Source organism: Salmo salar, chromosome 14 (assembly GCF_965601325.2).
Source record: "Salmo salar chromosome 14, fSalSal1, whole genome shotgun sequence".
NCBI classification, from domain to species: domain Eukaryota; kingdom Metazoa; phylum Chordata; class Actinopteri; order Salmoniformes; family Salmonidae; genus Salmo; species Salmo salar.
In genome coordinates this window covers 104,562,076-104,585,079 of record NC_138304.1, presented here as the reverse complement: position 1 = coordinate 104,585,079, position 23,004 = coordinate 104,562,076, and the positions used below count along the sequence as shown (strand labels likewise).

At 45.5% G+C, this 23,004-nt stretch overlaps 1 pseudogene across 1 annotated transcript; it reads left to right on the top strand.

Moving 5' to 3' along the window:
- The first annotated feature begins 556 nt into the window (after nt 1-556).
- Nucleotides 557-18,525, top strand: LOC106570734 (hairy/enhancer-of-split related with YRPW motif-like protein; annotated as a pseudogene). The gene is made up of 5 exons (XR_014380470.1): nt 557-1,296; nt 13,455-13,521; nt 13,647-13,730; nt 13,851-13,932; nt 15,154-18,525. The product of XR_014380470.1 is annotated as a hairy/enhancer-of-split related with YRPW motif-like protein (transcript).
- The last annotated feature ends 4,479 nt before the right edge of the window (nt 18,526-23,004 follow it).

The window sequence follows — 23,004 nt, the reverse complement described above, 5'->3', positions numbered from 1 at the left end:
ATACAGCTCAGCTTGCATACTTGAGTCATCTCACACTCGCACATACACACACACACACACACACACACACACACACACACACACACACACACACACACACACACACACACACACACACACACACACACACACACACACACACACACACACACACACACACACACACACACACACACAGGGATGCAGGTTCTCACTCACACATCAAAAGGCTTCAGGCTGGTCTATGACTGGACACAGACCTTCATTCTCTCTCTGTCTCTCTCTCTCTCTCTCTCTCTCTTTCATGTCATTCTTTCAGGAGAGAGAGATTAAAGGAACAGAGAGAGAGAAAGAGACGAGGAGGCAGGGGGAGAGAGTGGGAGACAGACGGGAGAGAAAGAGAGAGTGGTAGTCGGAGGAGAGAGAGAGAATGCTAATTGAAATAGTGACAGAGGGGGGAGGAAAGGGGTGATGAGGGGTTGGTGGAAAGGAAGTGGGGACGGATAGTTGAAAGGAAGGGAGGGAGTGAGAGAGGGGGCGGGAGGGAGGGAGGGACAGAGAGAGAGAGAGAGAGAGACACACACACAGAGAGTTGAAGGAGTGTGGTTGGATGCCAGTGATTGGGTAAAGGAAAGGGTTAAGCAGTTGATTGGTTGATACATCTAGCAGCTATAGACCCTTGGAGGATGTGCCAATCATAGAAGATAACTCAGAGGAACAGAGGAACAGAGTAACAGAAGGACAGAGGGACAGAGGGACAGAGGAACAGAGTAACAGAGGAACAGAGGGACAGAGGAACAGAGGGACAGAGGAACAGAGTAACAGAGGAACAGAGGGACAGAGTAACAGAGGAACAGAGGGACAGAGGAACAGAGGAACAGAGGAACAGAGGGACAGAGTAACAGAGGAACAGAGGGACAGAGGAACAGAGGGAAGAGAGATAAAGGAAAAATAACACGTTAATTGACAAATAACAGAGAACTTCACATTCCCAGACGACACGAAGACGGAAGGGGAAATACTACTGTTCAAAGAGGTCTAGAAAGAGAGAGAGAGAGAGAGAGAGAGGAACAGCGCATGGACATTGACTCCACAGGGTACACATTCTCTACTGCGTCAGCAGAACAGAAGGTGTGATCCTCCACACGCTTCTCCTTTCATCCCTCCCTCCATCCATCCAACCATCCATCCATCTATCTTTCTGTCCATCCAGTGAGGAAGAGGAGGAGAGATGAAGAGACCTCATAATGACTATAGTTCTCCAGACTCTGATGACATGGACGAGCTGATCGATGTGGGACAGGAAGACTGCTTCTGGTAAGAACAGACCTATTCACCAATCACACCTGAGCTTGTAGGATTCTGACCAATCACACCTGAGCTTGTAGGATTCTGACCAATCACACCTGAGCTTGTAGGATGTCGATCAATTTTACTTATACCTGAATTATTCTGACAAATCACACCTGAGATTGTAGGATGTTGACCAATAATAACTTAGTACGTAGAGTTACATGTACACCTGAAAATATTCTGACCAATCACACCTGAGCTTGTAGGATTCTGACCAATCAGACCTGAGATTGATAGGATGTAGCTCAGTCGTACCTGATGCTCATTCAACAGGGTCCCAATGGTTCAGATATAATTTTACTGTGTATCTGACTAGGGTTGCAAAGGGATGGTATATTACTGTAAACTTTCTAAACTCTAATTTCGGTTATCTTTCAAGGATAGGATGTAATCTATCACAAGACATCTAGTAGCCTTTTTGAGACTTCAGATTATCACAGGTGTCTAATCATCTCTGGCTTATCACATGGAAAATATATAAACTAATTGTTTAAATATGCACACACTGTACATAGACTTTTTCTACTGTATTATTGACTGTATGTTTTGTTTATTCCATGTGTAACTCTGTGTTGTTGTTTGTGTCGAATTGCTTTGCTTTATCTTGTTCAGGTCGCAGTTGTAAATGAGAACTTATTCTCAACTAGCCTACCTGGTTAAATAAAGGTCGAAATAAATGAAAAACATTTAAATAAAATAAATTCAAATGTATGAAATAATTTAACAAGACGATTAAAAAACAATAAAAACACTTGAATGACAAAGCTGTAAAACAGTAAACCATCAACTTGGTGTTTAATATGAGAGTTTTAGCATGAAATATCCTTTATATATATTTTACAAACCTTTTACTACGTCAATATGTATTTGTTGTCAAATGTATGTATTTGTTTGGCATCAAACTGGTGACAGTTGTGAAAAAAAAAAGTCAATAGTTTGAAGAATTGCAGAGTTAATAGAAAACAATGTCGTCGTTGATTAGATGTTTAATTAATCAGGCCATTTTCTCTTGAACCTTGTGGTCTATCTACTAGAAACCAATACAGACACAGATCAAGTAAACTAACACTATATATGAATACATTTTTTTAAAGTTATTAATGTTTAAATTACCAAAGTTACAATCGATTGCAATATATTTTCTGTTAATTACCAAAATTACTGAAGATTCTGGTAATTTTACTATTAGCTTTGCAACCCCATATCTGACACTATTGTTTAGTAATGTTGTGTCTTCCCTTACAACCCCCAGAGTTAAAACGCTATTGGTCAATCCCCCTGATTTGAGATAGGTGAATTCTGCCAAATCATATGTGACCTTACATGGGCTTGACCTCTCACACCAGATTGCTGACCAATCACATATCTCTCCTCCTTTCTAATGTAATACAGCATCAATTAGACTAGGATAGAATGGAATCGAATAAAATACAATGGAATAAAATACAATGGAATAGAAAGGAATAGAATGGAATAGAATGGAATAAAATAGAATGGAATAAAAAGGAATAGAATAGAATGGAATAGAAAGGAATAGAATAGAATAGAACGGAATAAAATAGAATGGAATAGAAAGGAATAGAATGGAATAGAATGGAATAGAAAGGAATGGAATAGAAAGGAATAGAATAGAATGGAATAGAATAGAAAGGAATAGAATACAATGGAATAAAATAGAATGGAATAGAAAGGAATAGAATAGAATACAATGGAATAAAATAGAATGGAAAAGAAAGGAATAGAATAGAATAGAATAGGATAGAATGGAATAGAAAGGCATAGAATAGAATAGAATAGAATAGAACGGAATAAAATAGAATGGAATAGAAAGGAATAGAATAGAATACAATGTAATAAAATAGAATGGAAAAGAAAGGAATAGAATAGAATAGGATAGAATGGAATAGAAAGGCATAGAATAGAATAGAATGGAATAAAATAGAATGGAATAGAAAGGCATAGAATAGAATAGAATGGAATAAAATAGAATGGAATAGAAAGGCATAGAATAGAATAGAATGGAATAAAATAGAATGGAATAGAATAGAATGGAATAGAAAGGCATAGAATAGAATAGAATGGAATAAAATAGAATGGAATAGAATAAAATAGAACGGAATAAAATAGAATAGAAAGGAATAGAATAGAATAGGATAGAATGGAATAGAATAAAATAGAAGGGAATAAAATAGGATATAATGGAATAGAATATAATAGAAGAGAATAGAATGGAATAGAATAGAATGGAAAAGAATGGAATAGAATGAAATAGAATGGAATAAAATACACTGCTCAAAAAAATAAAGGGAACACTTAAACAACACATCCTAGATCTGAATGAAAGAAATAATCTTATTAAATACTTTTTTCTTTACATAGTTGAATGTGCTGACAACAAAATCACACAAAAATAATCAATGGAAATCCAGTTTATCAACCCATGGAGGTCTGGATTTGGAGTCACACTCAAAATTAAAGTGGAAAACCACACTACAGGCTGATCCAACTTTGATGTAATGTCCTTAATACAAGTCAAAATGAGGCTCAGTAGTGTGTGTGGCCTCCACGTGCCTGTATGACCTCCCTACAATGCCTGGGCATGCTCCTGATGAGGTGGCGGATGGTCTCCTGAGGGATCTCCTCCCAGACCTGGACTAAAGCATCCACCAACTCCTGGACAGTCTGTGGTGCAACGTGGCGTTGGTGGATGGAGCGAGACATGATGTCCCAGATGTGCTCAATTGGATTCAGGTCTGGGGAACGGGCGGGCCAGTCCATAGCATCAATGCCTTCCACTTGCAGGAACTGCTGACACACTCCAGCCACATGAGGTCTAGCATTGTCTTGCATTAGGAGGAACCCAGGGCCAACCGCACCAGCATATGGTCTCACAAGGGGTCTGAGGATCTCATCTCGGTACCTAATGGCAGTCAGGCTACCTCTGGCGAGCACCTGGAGGGCTGTGCGGCCCCCCCAAAGAAATGCCACCCCACACCATGACTGACCCACCGCCAAACCGGTCATGCTGGAGGATGTTGCAGGCAGCAGAACGTTCTACACGGCGTCTCCAGACTCTGTCACGTCTGTCACGTGAGCTCAGTATGAACCTGCTTTCATCTGTGAAGAGCACAGGGCGCCAGTGGCAAATTTGCCAATCTTGGTGTTCTCTGGCAAATGCCAAATGTCCTGCACGGTGTTGGGCTGTAAGCACAACCCCCACCTGTGGACGTCGGGCCCTCATACCACCCTCATGGAGTCTGTTTCTGACCGTTTGAGCAGACACATGCACATTTGTGGCCTGCTGGAGGTTATTTTGCAGGGCTCTGGCAGTGCTCCTCCTGCTCCTCCTTGCACAAAGGCGGAGGTAGCGGTCCTGCTGCTGGGTTGTTGCCCTCCTACGGCCTCCTCCACGTCTCCTGATGTACTGGCCTGTCTCCTGGTAGCGCCTCCATGCTCTGGACACTACGCTGACTGACACAGCAAACCTTCTTGCCACAGCTCGCATTGATGTGCCATCCTGGATGAGCTGCACTACCTGAGCCACTTGTGTGGGTTGTAGACTCCGTCTCATGCTACAAATCAAATCAAATCAAATGTATTTATATAGCCCTTCGTACATCAGCTGATATCTCAAAGTGCTGTAGAGAAACCCAGCCTAAAACCCCAAACAGCAAGCAATGCATGTGAAAGAAGCACTGTGGCTAGGAAAAACTCCCTAGGAAAAACTCCCTAGAAAGGCCAAAAATCTAGGAAGAAACCTAGAGAGGAACCAGGCTATGAGGGGTGGCCAGTCCTCTTCTGGCTGTGCCGGGTGGATATTATAACAGAACATGGTCAAGATGTTAAAATGTTCATAAATGACCAGCATGGTCAAATAATAATAATCATAGTAGTTGTCGAGGGTGCAACAAGCACGTCCGGTGAACAGGTCAGGGTTCCATAGCCGCAGGCAGAACAGTTGAAACTGGAGCAGCAGCACGGCCAGGTGGACTGGGGACAGCAAGGAGTCATCATGCCAGGTAGTCCTGAGGCATGGTCCTAGGGCTCAGGTCCTCAGAGAGAAAGAAAGAAAGAGAGAAAGAGAGAATTAGAGAGAGCATATTTAAATTCACACAGGACACCGGATAAGACAAGAGAAATACTCCAGATGTAACAGACTGACCCTAGCCCCCCGACACATAAACTACTGCAGCATAAATACTGGAGGCTGAGACAGGAGGGGTCAGGAGACACTGTGGCCCCATCCGATGAAACCCCCGGACAGGGCCAAACAGGCAGGATATAACCCCACCCACTTTGCCAAAGCACAGCCCCCACACCACTAGAGGGATGTCTCCAACCACCAACTTACCGTCCTAAGACAAGGCCGAGTATAGCCCACAAAGATCTCCACCACGGCACAACCCAAGGGGGGGAGGGGGCGCCAACCCAGACAGGAAGACCACGTCAGTGACTCAGCCCACTCAAGTGACGCACCCCTCCCATGGACGGCATGGAAGAACACCAGTAAGCCAGTGACTCAGCCCCTGTAATAGGGTTAGAGGCAGAGAATCCCAGTGGAGAGAGGGGAACCGGCAAGGCAGAGACAGCAAGGGCGGTTCGTTGCTCCAGCCTTTCCGTTCACCTTCACACTCCTGGGCCAGACTATACTTAATCATAGGACCTACTGAAGAGATAAGTCTTCAGTAAAGACTTAAAGGTTGAGACTGAGTGTGCGTCTCTCACATGGGTAGGCAGACCATTCCATAAAAATGGAGCTCTATAGGAGGAAGCCCTACCTCCAGCCGTTTGCTTAGAAATTCTAGGGACAATTAGGAGGCCTGCGTCTTGTGACCATAGCGTACGTGTAGATATGTACGGCAGGACCAAATCGGAAAGATAGGTAGGAGCAAGCCCATGTAATGCTTTGTAGGTTAGCAGTAAAACCTTGAAATCAGCCCTTGCCTTAACAGGAAGCCAGTGTAGGGAGGCTAGCACTGGAGTAATATGATCAGATTTTTTGGTTCTAGTCAGGATTCTAGCAGCCGTATTTAGCACTAACTGAAGTTTGTTTAGTGCTTTATCCGGGTAGCCGGAAAGTAGAGCATTGCAGTAGTCCAGCCTAGAAGTAACAAAAGCATGGATTAATTTTTCTGCGTCATTTTTGGACAGAAAGTTTCTGATTTTTGCAATGTTACGTAGATGGAAAAAAGCTGTCCTTGAAACAGTCTTGATATGTTCTTCAAAAGAGAGATCAGGGTCCAGAGTAACGCCGAGGTCCTTCACAGTTTTATTTGAGATGACTGTTAAACCATCCAGATTAATTGTCAGATTCAACAGAAGATATCTTTGTTTCTTGGGACCTAGAACAAGCATCTCTGTTTTGTCCGAGTTTAAAAGTAGAAAGTTTGCAGCCATCCACTAGAGTGAAAGCACCGCCAGCATTCAAAAGTGACCAAAACATCAGCCAGGAAGCATAGGAACTGAGAAGTGGTCTGTGGTCTCCACCTGCAGAACCACTTCTTTATTGGGGGTGTCTTGCTTATTGCCTATAATTTCCACCTGTTGTCTATTCCATTTGCACAACAGCATGTGAAATTTATTGTCAATCAGTGTTGCTTCCTAAGTGGACAGTTTGATTTCACAGAAGTGTGATTGACTTGGAGTTACATTGTGTTGTTTAAGTGTTCCCTTTATTTTTTTGAGCAGTATAGAATGGAATATAGAGGAATAGAATAGAATAGAATGGAATAGAAAGTCCATAGTAAATTATTCATCATCTAATCTATTTACATTGTATTCGATAGAAACATATCAGAAATATAGAGGTCAGTGAGAGGGATTAATCTTAGACTCAGAATAACAGAGATGTTGGGTTCATTTAAAATCACAAATACAGTTATAGTCTGAAGTTTACATACACCTTAGCCAAATACATTTAAACTCAGTTTTTCACAATTCCTGACATTTAAGCCAAGTAAAAATTCCCTGTCTTAGGTCAGTTAGGATCACCACTTTATTTTAAGAATGTGAATTGTCAGAATAATAGTAGAGAGAATGATTTATTTCAGTTTGTATTTATTTCATTACATTCCCAGTGGGTCAGAAGTATTCATACACTCAGTTAGTATTTGGTAGCATTGCCTTGAAATTGTTTAACTTGGGTCAAACGTTTTAGGTAGCCTTCCACAAGCACCCCAGAATAAGTTGGGTGAATTTCGGCCCATTCCTCCTGACAGAGCTGGTGTAACTGAGTCAGGTTTGTAGGCCTCCTTGCTCGCACACACTTTTTCAGTTCTGCCCACAAATGTTCTATAGGTTTGAGGTCAGTACTTTGTGATGGCCACTCCAATACCTTGACTTTGTTGTCCTTAAGCCCTTTTGCCACAACTTTGGAAGTGCTTGGGGTCATTGTCCATTTGGAAGACCCATTTGCGACCAAGCTTTAACTTCCTGACTGATGTCTTGAGATGTTGTTTCAATATATCCACATAATTTTCCTACCTCATGATGCCATCTATTTTGTGAAGTACACCAGTCCCTCCTGCAGCAAAGCACCCGGCTTGCAAGCATCCCCCTTTTTCCTCCAAACATAACGATGGTCATTATGGCCAAACAGTTCTATTTTTGTTTCATCAGACCAGAGGACATTTCTCCAAAAAGTATGATCTTTGTCCCCATGTGCAGTTGCAAACCGTAGTCTGGCTTTTTTATGGCGGTTTTGCAGCAGTGGCTTCTTACTTGCTGAGCGGCCTTTCAGGTTATGTCGATATAGGACTCGTTTACCTGTGGATATAGATACTTTTGTACCTGTTTCCTCCAGCATCTTCACAAGGTCCTTTGCTGTTGTTCTGGGATTGATTTGCACTTTTCACACCAAAGTATGTTCATCTCTAGGAGACAGAACGCGTCTCCTTCCTGAGCGGTATGACGGCTGCGTGGTCCCATGGTGTTTATACTTGTGTACTATTGTAGATACAGATGAACGTGGCACCTTCAGGAGTTGGGAAATTGCTCCGAAGGATGAACCAGACTTGTGGAGGTCTACAATATTTTTTTCTGAGGTCTTGGCTGATTTTTGGGGATTTTCCCATGATGTCAAGCAAAGAGGCACTGAGGTTGAAGGTAGGCCTTGAAATACATCTACAGGTACACCTCCAATTGACTCAAATTATGTCAATTAGCCTATCAGAAGCTTCTAAAGCCATGACATCATTTGCTGGAATTTTCCAAGCTGTTTAAAGGCACAGTCAACTTTAGTGTATGTAAACTTCTGACCCACTGGAATTGTGATACAGTGAATTATAAGTGAAATAATCCGTCTGTAAACAATTGTTGGAAACATTACTTTACATTACAACCGACTTGCGAAAAACTATAGTTTGTTAACAAGAAATTTGTGGAGTGGTTGAAAAACGAGTTTTAATGACTCCAACCTAAGTGCATGTGAACTTCTGACATCAACAGCACATCTTAATAAACAAGACATACATCTCACTATGACAGGCAGGATCCGTCCAACACACATTATTGATATTCACGCCTAACTTGGTGCAATGCAGTGGGAACAGTCAAGCAAGTCGGTTAACGTTTTTGATACTTTAACACATTTTGTTTGAACTGCAGTCTTGAACTGGAGCTATTTAAGCGCTTTCATTTGGTGAAAAGGGTTTTGGTTTCGACAAACTGTTGACATATGGTCATTTTATTAAAGTGTTTTGGTTTTGACAAACTGTTGACATATGGTCATTTGGTGAAAAGTGTTTTGGTTTTGACAAACTGTTGACATATGGTCATTTGGTGAAAAGTGTTTTGGTTTTGACAAACTGTTGACATATGGTCATTTGGTGAAAAGTGTTTTGGTTTTGACAAACTGTTGACATATGGTCATTTAAACTTCCCCCAAAGTTACTGCTCTGCTCTGGTTCTCCGTTTATGTCAAGTCTTTGATTTTCTTGTTTTTGTTTTATCAGAGAAAAGGGGGAATGTGTGACAGTCATTTCAATTCCTGTCTATTAATAAAAGTGAACCAAACTGAATCAAATTCAAGTGTTTTCTCATTTCAAAGCATTGAAGAGAATTTAAATGGGAATTTTTTGAGTACTTCCTGAATTGACTGGAATTGAAATGGAATTGACACCAATCCTGATGACAGTTTAGCAATACGAATTTAGCCATAAGCAGACTTGGAGAATTTAGTATTTGGAGACTCTTTTTTTAATAAAATGACATAATGGCTAGGCAAATTGTCAAAGTCAAATCTGATCCAAATAATTTATTATGGAAAAGCAATTCATTTTGATGGTAATGATTTATTTCAAATCTGGAACAGGATAAATTGTAACCCCCCCCCCCCCCCCCCCCCCCTCCAATGTACCACAAAATGACAAATATTATCCAAAATTACTCCCATAAATTTGAAGTTATACAGAAAAAATATATAAACGCAACATGTAAAGTGTTGGTCTCATGTTTCATGAGTTAAAATAAAAGATCCCAGAAATGTTCCATTTGCACAAAAAGCTTATTTCTCTCAAAAATGTCTGCACGTATTTTAATACATGCCTGTTAGTGAGCATTTCTCCTTTTCCAAGATAATCCATCCACCTGACAGGTGTGGCATATCAACAAGCTGATTAAACAGCATGATCATTACACAGATCCACCTTGTACGGGGGACAATAAAAGGCCACTGTATAATGTGCAGTTTTGTCACAACAACACAATACTACAGATGTCTCAAGTTTTGAGGGAGCGTGCGATTTGCATGCTGACTACAGGAATGTCCAACAGAGCTGTCGGCAGAGAATTGAATGTTAATTTCTCTACCATAAGCCACCTCCAACGTTGTTTTAGAGAATTTGGCAATACGTCCAACCGGCCTCACAACTGCACATTATCAAAATGCATTTTTTGGGGGTGGGCAGAAATGTCTTCTGGAACATGTGAACTGTCCTGTGCCTTAATAACGAACTTGTATGCCATCTGTAAATACGAATAAAAATGTTATATTACGAGCCTAGTTGGTTTAGCTACGGAAAAAGTCAGGGAACCATCCCGCTAGCCATGATTGGCTGAGATAATGAGTGGGCTGGACATGCAGAGAGATGAGTTTGGATTGGTCTGCCATATAGCACACTTCTGTCTATAATATGAGCTACTCAGTATGTGTTGGTAATCCTGTCTAACGCTGTTTTTTTTATAAAGATATTAGAATAACTGCAAAAGTATTGATTTCCGCTTTCTGGAGGACAGAATTTTTGAAATCAGTGGAATGCCCGGTGGAAGCAGAGTATGATAGCTAAGGAGATGGAGAAAATTCTGCCGTTTGATTGCAAATATGCAGAGGGAGTCGAAAAGAGAACACACACAAGGCTGTTGTATAAAAAAAATGTCTCTAGATGACATCTTCAAACTAAAGGGCAACCATGGCATCCGTGAAACAGAGGGAGAATCGTTCATCCATGTATACGGGTAACAGAGTCTAGCTAGCTACATTTTCAGATATTATACATTTCAAATTTTGTCAGAAAGTTGTTGTCATTTCAAGTTAAAGCCTACTGTTAGCTAGCTAGCTAACAAACCTAGTTGGTTAGCTACCTGCAGATTCATGCAGGGTAGTAACATTATGAGTTGGGATTATGGTTCATTGTTTAGATTGCTAGCTAAACAAAAGACTCCACTATGCAATGTACCATCTCACTGTACCGTTTACACCTTCTGTATCCTGTGCCTGTGACAAATAAACTTAGATTTTATTTGATATAGTGTGAGACGGTAATGTGAATATAACGTTAGCCCAACGAGACTGTGTCCAAGTTCTAAAATTCTCCGGTAGAATAGCCCTGCTATTATTTTGCCACACTCAGAACCGTAAGCTATTTTCTGAAATTAGCTCGCCATTAACTTGTAAATAATGATCTTGTTCTGAGTTTATTTTTCTGTAATAAATAAATTAGCTAAAGTTAAGACTTTGTCAGCTATATGATGTCATTATTTGAACTGGCTAGCCAGCTAACTTAACGTTAGTTAGCTAGCTAACAAGCTAGAAACAAACCAAAACATAGTTTAGAAAGTTGCTTTTAGTTGCCTGGTTTGCTAGATCGACGTAAACTAAATTCATTTTTAAACGGATGGGTTTATTGGTGTTAAAATACACCAGTTAGGCTGTTTTGGACCACCAGGCTGCTGATGCCATGCATGTGAATCCTTAATGAGATGGGTGGGGCTAAAGCTTAAGAGGGTGTGGACGATGCTGAATGGGTGTAGACAAAGAAGAGCTCTCCAGTAGGTTTACCAAAATATTCGAGGTCCATTTTCTCAAAAGTGAGGTTAACTTTCAAAGTAGAATTACTTTCCCATTGTTCCTCAACTGTAGTGTATGATATACCATTGTGTAGCTCTGTGTCTCTACTTTTATCCAATGTTAAAAACACAATTTAAAATTTTGCTACATAAGACCGAATCTAGCCGGTCGGTCATATTTTTGTTCAGCATATAAAATCAAATCTTTATTGCAACTTAATAGTGAATTATTATCATAGACATTGAGAATGTCCACCACAAAACTACACTTGATCATTTAGAATGGAAATTAATATAATAGAGACAAATATCTATTGCTAAAATAACTTTCATTAATCAAGATATTATCTCTAAACAGAACTTTCATTAATCAAGATATTATCTCTAAACAGAACTTTCATTAAACAAGATATTATCTCTTCTATGCTCCTATATCCCATTTAAAAAGACAACTGTAGCTTCCCTCTACAGAACAAATATCACACACCATAACCCATCTAAACAAGAACGTAGGGGAAGACTGCCAGAGGTCAGGCAGAAGAATGTCATATAACTAACACAAGTCTTTGATGGACTGATTCCAGTGAAGGATAACACCGTTAACCTCAAAGCTGTCAAGCTCTTTTAAGAACTGAAACGAGAGCTGGTTCGACAAACAGGATCCATATTGACTTGAATGAGTCCCATACGGCACCATATCCCTTATAGAGAGCACTACTGTTGACCAGAGCCAATAGGGAACAGGGTGCCATTTGACCAGAGCCAATAGGAAACAGGGTGCCATTTGACCAGAGCCAATAGGGAACAGGGTGCCATTTGACCAGAGCCAATAGGAAACAGGGTGCCATTTGACAGAGCCAATAGGGAACAGGGTGCCATTTGACCAGAGCCAATAGGAAACAGGGTGTCATTTGGGATGGAGACATTCTGTTTAGAACAACACAGTAGCTGTTAGAGAGAGCCACTGCTAGACCAAAACCCTGAGGATGTAGAACGATCTCTGTAGAAAGGCTTTGGTAGCACACCATCATCCTGTGTAGTCTGTCTCTCTCTCTCTCTCTCTCTCTCTGTGTCTCTCTCTGTGTCTCTCTCTCTCTGTGTCTGTCTCTCTCTCTCTCTCTCTCTCTCTCTCTCTCTCTCTCTCTCTCTCTCTCTCTCTCTCTCTCTCTCTCTCTCTCTGTCTCTCTCTCTGTGTGTCTCTCTCTCTGTATTTCTCTGTCTCTTTCTGTGTGGTGCTCCCGTGTCTCTCTGTAGCCAAAATAACCAATTAGATTGAAGGAGTTGACGTGCCATCGCATCCCTGCATCATATTAGAGAGTAACAACAACAATATGACTGACATCAAAGCTAATCTCTCTGTGTCTCTCTCTCTCTCTCCCTCTCTCTCTCTGTCTCTCTCTCTCTCCCTCTGTCTCTCTCTCTCTCTCTCTCTCTCTGTCTCTCTCTCTCTCTGTCTCTCTCTCTCTCTCTCTCTCTCTCTGTCTCTCTCTCTCTCTCTCTCTGTGTCTCTCTCTCTCTGTCTCCCTCTCTCTCTGTCTCTCTCTCTCTCTGTCTCTCTCTCTCTCTCTGTCTCCCTCTCTCTGTCTCCCTCTCTCTGTCTCTCTCTCTCTCTCTCTCTGTCTCTCTCTCTCTTTGTGTGTCTCTCTGTGTGTGTCTCTCTCTCTGTCTCGCTCTCTGTCTCTCTCTCTCTCCTCTCTCTCTCTCTCTTTGTATGTCTCTCTCTGTGTGTGTCTCTCTCTGTCTCTCTCTCTCTCTCTCTCTCTGTCTCTCTCTCTCTCTCTCTCTGTTTCTCTCTCTGTTTGTGCATTTCTCTCTGTCTCTCTCTGTCTCTGTTACAGTCCAGTCACTGGGTCCATGTCCCCAGGTGGCACGTCCCAGATTCTGGCCCGGAAGAAGAGAAGAGGGGTGAATTCATGTCCCTTTCTTCTTCATTCTCCTCTGTTCATTTCTCCAACTTCATTATTATCAGTTCTAACTATCTAAACCTGTGTGGTGCTTCAGTGTGTCAGTGTGTTGGTCTCCTTATTCAGGTTATAGAGAAGAGACGCAGAGACAGGATCAACCACAGTCTATCAGAGCTTCGGAGACTGGTGCCCACCTCCTTGGAGAAACAGGTAACAATCACATCCACAACTACAACTACAAACCATCCCTATAGTGAGTTCAATGTATAACACACCTTTCACCTGAGCTGTTCTTATTAAGGTGGTTTCCCCGGTTGTTCTTCTCTCCAGGGCTCATCTAAACTGGAGAAAGCAGAGATTCTGCAGATGACGGTGGACCACCTTAAGCTGCTGCATGCCATGGGGGCCAAAGGTGAGAGCGTCCAGTCTTTCTACCTTAAGCTGCTGCATGCCATGGGGGCCAAAGGTGAGACCGTCCAGTCTTTCTACCTTAAGCTGCTGCATGCCATGGGGGCCAAAGGTGAGACCGTCCAGTCTCTCTGTACTGCATCAAAGTTGTATATCCAACATCAATGTATGTGTGATATTTCCAGAAGTCCATTATCATGGACTGATTCTATCATGGACTGATTCTTAATTTCCTCCCTTTTATCTCCTTTTCCTTCTATGTTTCCTCCCTCTCTCTCCCCCCTCTCCTTCCTTCCTCTCTCTCCCCCCCTCTCCTTCCTCCCTCTCTCTCCCCCTCTCCTTCCTCCCTCTCTCTCCCCTCTCCTTCCTCCCTCTCTCTCCCCCCTCTCCTTCCTCCCTCTCTCTCCCCTCTCCTTCCTCCCTCTCTCTCCCCCCCTCTCCTTCCTCCCTCTCTCTCCCCTCTCCTTCCTCCCTCTCTCTCCCCCCTCTCCTTCCTCCCTCTCTCTCCCCTCGCCTTCCTCCCTCTCTCTCCCCCCTCTCCTTCCTCCCTCTCTCTCCCCCCTCTCCTTCCTCCCTCTCTCTCCCCTCTCCTTCCTCCCTCTCTCTCCCCTCCCCTTCCTCCCTCCTCTCCCCTCTCTCCTTCCTCCCTCTCTCTCTCCCCTCCCCTTCCTCCCTCTCTCCCCCCTCTCCTTCCTCCCTCTCTCTCCCCCCTCTCCTTCCTCCCTCTCTCTCCCCTCTCCTTCCTCCCTCTCTCTCTCTCCCCTCCCCTTCCTCCCTCTCTCTCCCCTCCCCTTCCTCCCTCTCTCCCCTCTCCTTCCTCCCTCTCTCTCCCCCGCTCCTTCCTCCCTCTCTCTCCCCTCTCCTTCCTCCCTCTCTCTCCCCCTCTCCTTCCTCCCTCTCTCCCCCTCTCCTTCCTCCCTCTCTCTCCCCCCTCTCCTTCCTCCCTCTCTCTCCCCTCTCCTTCCTCCCTCTCTCCCCTCTTCCTTCCTCCCTCTCTCTCCCCCCCTCTCCTTCCTCTCTCCCCCCCTCTCCTTCCTCCCTCTCTCCCCCCTCTCCTTCCTCCCTCTCTCTCCCCCCTCTCCTTCCTCTCTCTCCCCCCTCTCCTTCCTCCCTCTCTCTCCCCCTCTCCTTCCTCCCTCTCTCTCCCCTCTCCTTCCTCCCTCTCTCTCCCCCCTCTCCTTCCTCCCTCTCTCTCCCCCTTCTCCTTCCTCCCTCTCTCTCTCAGGGTACTTTGAAGCGCGGGCCCTAGCAGTGGACTATAGGACCCTGGGATTCAGACAGTGTGTAGGAGAGGTGGTCCGTTACCTGAGCTCTTTAGAAGGAGGGGTGGACTCCCCGGACCCTATCGGAGCCCGCCTGGTCTCTCACCTCTCCCATTGCGCCAGCCAACTGGACCCCTCTTCTCCTTCAGTCGACCCCCACCTCCTCCGCCCTCCCTTTTCCTCCCTGGCCGTGGATCTCCTCCTATCACCAGATGTCACCTGTCTCGTCTCCCACCTCTCCATCTTTCTCCGCGAGGCGGAGGGAGCTGGCACGCCTGGGGGTGGGTGTTATCCGCCCCACTCAGCCGACACCCTGCGTCTCGCCCCCCTGGAGTGCCAACAGGGGTCCATGCTCGCCCCTGCCTTGGTGTCTGGGCTTCGCAGGGTACCCTCTCTCCCACCTCCTTCCTCCCCTGCCCTCACCGCCACCCCCACTCACAGACTCACTCAGCAGTCTCCTGGAGCCTCACTCCTCCTAACCTCCTCTTCCTCCTCTTCCTCCTCTTCCTCCTCCTTTCTCTCTGCTCCTCCACAAGTCACCTTCAGACCTTTTGCCCCTCTGGAGTCTCCCGCGGGTCAGCGCAGGGGAAAAGCTGCAAAGATCTGGGGGGACTGAGATAGGAGCCTTCTGATCCAGAACCTGTCAACATGATGCACCGTGTAAAGTTTGCTTTTAACCACAGATCTAGGATCAGATTACCCAACCCTTAACCCAGTGGAGGGTTAATGTCTGGAACGGACCAAATGGAACGGCATCAAACACCTGGAAACCATCTGTTTGATGTACAGTATTTGATACCATTCCACCCATTCCGCTCCAGCCATTACCATGAGCTCCAATTAAGGTGCCAACAACCTTCCGTGCCTTAAACACAGATCAAGGATCAGATGACCTTACCCCTAACCATTAAAGGGTGGAAACCATATGACCCTAGATCAGTGGTTAGGATCAGCTACTACTCACACACACACACACACGCGCACTCTCTCTCTCTCTCTCTCTCTCTCTCTCTCTCTCTCTCTCTCTCTCTCTCTCTCTCTCTCTCTCTCTCTCTCTCTCTCTCTCTCTCTCTCACACACACACACACAAATTACATATATAAATGACAGGGACTCTAAAGCCATACAATATGACAGACAGGAGGACAGACGGACAGGGAAATAAACAGACTGGAATCAAACAGGGATGGACAGAGCAACAGATGGACAGATGAAGAAAGTCAAGATGGAAGACAGAGTCATAAGAGAGAACAGAATAACTCTTCCAGAGATCTACTCAGCCTTGGGAAGACTGACGGTCTGAATCTCAGATGGCACGTGGATCTTCATAACAACACCATGTTGTTCTCCACTAGAAGTGGCCCAATAGACTGTCTATGAACAAACAAATGCAAGAGACTATATATACTACAGAGACATATACACTGCTCAAAAAAAATAAAGGGAACACTTAAACAACACAATGTAACTCCAAGTCAATCACACTTCTGTGAAATCAAACTGTCCACTTAGGAAGCAACACTGATTGACAATAAATTTCACATGCTGTTGTGCAAATGGAATAGACAACAGGTGGAAATTATAGGCAATTAGCAAGACACCCCCAATAAAGGAGTGGTTCTGCAGGTGGTGACCACAGACCACTTCTCAGTTCCTATGCTTCCTGGCCGATGTTTTGGTCACTTTTGAATGCTGGCGGTGCTTTCACTCTAGTGGTAACATGAGACGGAGTCTACAACCCACACAAGTGGCTCAGGTAGTGCAGCTCATCCAGGATGGCACATCAATGCGAGCTGTGGCAAGAAGGTTTGCTGTGTCTGTCAGCGTAGTGTCCAGAGCATGGAGGCGCTACCAGGAGACAGGCCAGTACATCAGGAGACGTGGAGGAGGCCGTAGGAGGGCAACAACCCAGCAGCAGGACCGCTACCTCCGCCATTGTGCAAGGAGGAGCAGGAGAAGCACTGCCAGAGCCCTGCAAAATGACCTCCAGCAGGCCACAAATGTGCATGTGTCTGCTCAAACGGTCAGAAACAGACTCCATGAGGGTGGTAAGATGGCCCGACGTCCACAGGTGGGGGTTGTGCTTACAGCCCAACACCGTGCAGGACGTTTGGCATTTGCCAGAGAACACCAAGATTGGCAAATTCGCCACTGGCGCCCTGTGCTCTTCACAGATGAAAGCAGGTTCACACTGAGCACGTGACAGACGTGACAGAGTCTGGAGACGCAGTGGAGAACGTTCTGCTGCCTGCAACATCCTCCAGCATGACCGGTTTGGTGGTGGGTCAGTCATGGTGTGGGGTGGCATTTCTTTGGGGGGCCGCACAGCCCTCCAGGTGCTCGCCAGAGGTAGCCTGACTGCCATTAGGTACCGAGATGAGATCCTCAGACCCCTTGTGAGACCATATGCTGGTGCGGTTGGCCCTGGGTTCCTCCTAATGCAAGACAATGCTAAACCTCATGTGGCTGGAGTGTGTCAGCAGTTCCTGCAAGAGGAAAGCATTGATGCTATGGACTGGCCCGCCCGTTCCCCAGACCTGAATCCAATTGAGCACATCTGGGATCTCATGTCTCGCTCCATCCACCAACGCCACGTTGCACCACAGACTGTCCAGGAGTTGGCGGTTGCTTTAGTCCAGGTCTGGGAGGAGATCCCTCAGGAGACCATCCGCCACCTCATCAGGAGCATGCCCAGGCGTTGTAGGGAGGTCATACAGGCACGTGGAGGCCACACACACTACTGAGCCTCATTTTGACTTGTTTTAAGGACATTACATCAAAGTTGGATCAGCCTGTAGTGTGGTTTTCCACTTTAATTTTGAGTGTGACTCCAAATCCAGACCTTCATGGGTTGATAAATTGGATTCCCATTGATTATTTTTGTGTGATTTTGTTGTCAGCACATTCAACTATGTAAAGAAAAAAGTATTTAATAAGATTATTTATTTCATTCAGATCTAGGATGTGTTGTTTAAGTGTTCCCTTTATTTTTGTTGAGCATTATATATACATGGTTCTTTCCCAACATTCCCAGATTTTCCAGAAATCCTGGTTGGAGGATTTTCTTCTCTCTTTACTTCTGATTCCAGGAATCTTACAGTTGGGAGTTCTGGAATATTGAGAAAGTTAGATATGGAACGTTAATCTCTGCCGAACTCTGAGGGAGACTCAGCTCTTCTCAGACTGTTGCTGTGAACTGAACTGTGTTTGTCATGTGTTTTTGCTGTGATGTTTTAATTTGTATATTTTAAATCATTTACAGACATTTTATTACCCTGATTGATTCCGAATGGCTGATAAAAATTGTATTTAAATAAGTGTTGGGATGTTCGTGTTTATTGTGTCTCTCCATTATTTTATTTTGGAAATGTGTTTGTGTGGGGAAGAGAGGAAGAGAGAGAGAGAGTAGGTGAGTGAGAAGGGAATTGAGAGAGAGAGGAAGAGACAGGAGTGAGAGAGAGGATAGAGAGAGAGGGGGTGGAGGAAGAGAGAGAGACAAAGAGAGAGGAAGAGAGAGAGGAGAGAGAGAGAGAGAGAGAGGAAGAGAAAGAGGAAGAGAGAGGAGAGAGAGAGGAAGGGAGAGAGAGAGGAAGAGAGAGACAAGAGGAGAGAGAGATGAAGAGAGCGAGAGGGGGGAGAGAGAGGAAGAGAGAGAGAGGAAGAGAGAAAGAGGGGGAGAGAGAGATGGAGAGAGAGAGGAAGAGAGAGAGGAAGAGAGAGAGGAAGAGAGAGGGGGAGAGAGGAAGAGAGAGAGAGAGGGGAGAGAGAGATGAAGAGAGAGGGGGGAAGAGAGCGAGAGGAAGAGAGAGAGGAAGAGAGAAGAGAGAGATGAAGGGAGAGAGAGAGGAAGAGAGAGGGGAAGAGAGAGAGAGGAAGAGAGAGAGGAAGAGAGAGAGGAAGAGAGAGAGATGGGTAGATAATTAATTAGATAATGCATCGATTACATTAATACCATGATGAACATGATTCTCAGAATCTGATTGAATCAGTTAGGGCTGCAACAGGGAGTTCTGGGTGATTGAGTCAGTTAGGGCTGCAACAGGGAGTTCTGGGTGATTGAGTCAGTTAGGGCTGCAACAGGGAGTTCTGGGTGATTGAGTCAGTTAGGGCTGCAACAGGGAGTTCTGGGTGATTGAGTCAGTTAGGGCTGCAACAGGGAGTTCTGCTTCATCCCAGGTGGCTAAACTTTACATTTCACTAAAACAAATGACTGATGAACAATGTAACAAGAGCATGATGAAGAGCGTATGATGAAGAGCGTATGATGAACAGTGTGTGTGTGTGTGTGTGTGTGTGTGTGTGTGTGTGTGTGTGTGTGTGTGTGTGTGTGTGTGTGTGTGTGTGTGTGTGTGTGTGTGTGTGTGTGTGTGTGTGTGTGTGTGTGTGTGTGTGTGTTATGTCCCTCTCCACATATGGTAAATATGGTTCGGGCAGAGAGAGAGAGATAGATGGATGAAAGAGAGAGAGAGAAAGGATGAGACGGGGGGGTAGAAAGGGATTAGAAAGAGATGGGGACCAGAGAGATGGGGATCAGAGAGGGGGAATCAGAGAGGTGGGGACCAGAGAGGTTGGATCAGAGAGGTGGGGACCAGAGAGATGGGGACCAGAGAGATGGGGATCAGAGAGATGGGATCAGAGAGATGGGGATCAGAGAGATGGGGACCAGAGAGGTGGGGACCAGAGAGATGGGGACCAGAGAGGGGGAATCAGAGAGATGGGATCAGAGAGGTGGGATCAGAGAGGTGGGATCAGAGAGATGGGATCAGAGAGATGGGGACCAGAGAGATGGGGATCAGAGAGATGGGGACCAGAGAGGTGGGATCAGAGAGGTGGGGACCAGAGAGATGGGGATCAGAGAGATGGGGACCAGAGAGATGGGGACCAGAGAGGTGGGATCAGAGAGGTGGGATCAGAGAGATGGGATCAGAGAGGTGGGATCAGAGAGGTGGGATCAGAGAGATGGGATCAGAGAGGTGGGATCAGAGAGATGGGATCAGAGAGATGGGGACCAGAGAGATGGGGATCAGAGAGGTGGGGATCAGAGAGATGGGGATCAGAGAGGTGGGGACCAGAGAGGTGGGGACCAGAGAGGTTGGACCAGAGAGATGGGGACCAGAGAGGTGGGGATCAGAGAGGGTGGGATCAGAGAGGTGGGATCAGAGAGATGGGATCAGAGAGGTGGGATCAGAGAGATGGGATCAGAGAGGTGGGGACCAGAGAGGTGGGGACCAGAGAGGTGGGGACCAGAGAGGTGGGGATCAGAGAGGTGGGATCAGAGAGGTGGGATCAGAGAGATGGGATCAGAGAGGTGGGATCAGAGAGATGGGATCAGAGAGGTGGGATCAGAGAGATGGGATCAGAGAGATGGGGACCAGAGAGATGGGGATCAGAGAGGTGGGGATCAGAGAGATGGGGATCAGAGAGGTGGGGACCAGAGAGGTGGGGACCAGAGAGGTTGGACCAGAGAGATGGGGACCAGAGAGGTGGGGATCAGAGAGGGTGGGATCAGAGAGGTGGGATCAGAGAGATGGGGAATCAGAGAGGTGGGATCAGAGAGATGGGGAATCAGAGAGGTGGGGACCAGAGAGGTGGGGACCAGAGAGATGGGGACCAGAGAGATGGGGACCAAAGGGTGGCTGATGCAGGGAGGGAGGGGTGGGATGAGGGAAAGAGAGGGTGATGAGTCACTCGCTTCCTCAGTCGCTCTGTCTCCAAACACCAGATGGACCAGCCTGATGAGGAGTGAAGGGACATGAAGATCTAGATAATAAATGTCCTGTACCAACAAGACTCCAACAGAGTGTGTTTACTGTTAGATAATGACTGTACTGTACCAAAAAGACTCCGACAGGATGAGTGAAAAAAACAGAGAGTGTGTTTACTGTTAGAGAATACTTTTGATCCTCTGTTGGATGCAATGTCTGTACGGACATTGCACAGATAATGTGTGTGTGTGTGTGTGTGTGTGCCGTAATTTGAGTCCTCAGGGCTGGCATTGTGGCTCGACCGCTGTGGCGGCGTGGCTCTCGTGCGAGGCTGGACAGTCATCGGATTGACGGTACGGCAGAAGAATGTTTGTGGAACACACACACACACACACACACACACACACACACACACACACACACACACACACACACACACACACACACACACACACACACACACACACACACACACACACACACACACACTCAAATTAACAGAACATCCACCATGGTATGCACACACACTAATCTGGCCTCAGAGTGGTGGAGCCAGTGTTGCTACCACAGCTTCCAGGACAAATGACCACAATTACACTTAACTAGCTTTCCCATGGAGGAGAGAGAGAGAGAGAGAGAGGAGAAGGAGGAGAAGGAGGAATAGAAAAGAGAGGAGGAGAGAGAGAGAGAGAGAGAGGAGGAGAAGGAGGAATAGAAAAGAGGAGGGAGAGAGATAGGGAGAAGGAGGAGGACCAGGAAAGAGAGGAGGAGAGAGAGATAGGGAGAAGGAGGAGGAGAAGGAGGAATAGGAAAGAGAGGAGGAGAGAGAGAGAGAGAGGAGGAGAAGGAGGAACAGGAAAGAGAGGAGAGAGAGAGAGAGATAGGGAGAAGGAGGAGGACCAGGAAAGAGAGGAGGAGAGAGATAGGGAGAAGGAGAAGGAGGAATGGAAAAGAGAGGAGGAGAGTGAAAGCGAGGAGAGGAGACCTAGTGGCCAAGAGGGGGAGGGATAGAGTGAAGGAGGAGGAGAAGGAGGAGAGGAGGATGATGAGACAAAGAAAGATAGAAGCCAGCTAGCTAGCTGACATCAAATGTTTTGGCTAGAGATGTTTTAATTAACCAGGCTTGACAGTTAAGAACAAATTACTATTTTACAATGACGGCCTACCCAAGCCAAACCCTCCCCTAACCCGGACAACGCTGGGCCAATTGTGCGCCGCCCTATGGGACTCCCGATCACGACCGGTTGTGATAGAGCCCGGGATCAAACCAGGGTCTGTAGTAACGCTTCTGGCACTGAGATGCAGTGCCTTAGACCGCTGAGACACTCAGGAGCCTGACGTGCAGGAGCTTCCGGCAGGGATGTGTAGTCTTGCATGATAGCTACTCTGAGAGTAAATAGAGCCGAATATATTGCTAAAAGTCCCCTTGTCCGAGAGAGATTTACAGGGTTATCAAAACACCATGCCAGCGTGAGACTATACAAAACACAGACCTTATTGGAAGTGGTTAAAAAATAAATATCCCCAATGGGGATAAAATGGTGAAAAAACGATTGAAACCAGAGGGGGAGTTACTTTGGCATCTGGGAGGAAAACACTTCAACGGACTATAGGTCTTCTCTCCTCCTCTCTCCTTCTCCTCCTCTCTCCTTCTCCTCCTCCTCTCTCCTTCTCCTCCCCCTCCTTCGCTCTATCCCTCCCCCTCTGGGCCACTAGGTCTCCTCTCCTCCTCTCTCCTCTCTCCTCTCTCCTCCTCCTCCTCCTCCTCCTCCTCCTCCTCCTCCTCCTTCTGAAGGAGAAGTGGATCTTGTGAAATGAGGGCATGTTCCTAACATTTTCTCGGTCACAGGTCTCCAACAGGTTGATCACAAGCTCCCAGCTACTAGCAAATATAAGCAACACAGACACTATCCCACCCCCTGGTTAGCCACTATTGGCTTAAAAAGCCAAATCTAAACACAATATCTGCCAATTAATTTACAGAAATATTGCCCCTGTCTGTCTGATTGGTGCGGGCGTTTGTCTATTATTTATTATTTGTAAACTTTGCAGTGAAAGGAGCAGCATCAGTACAGAACCATCACTGGACCGCATCACATTCCTCACTCG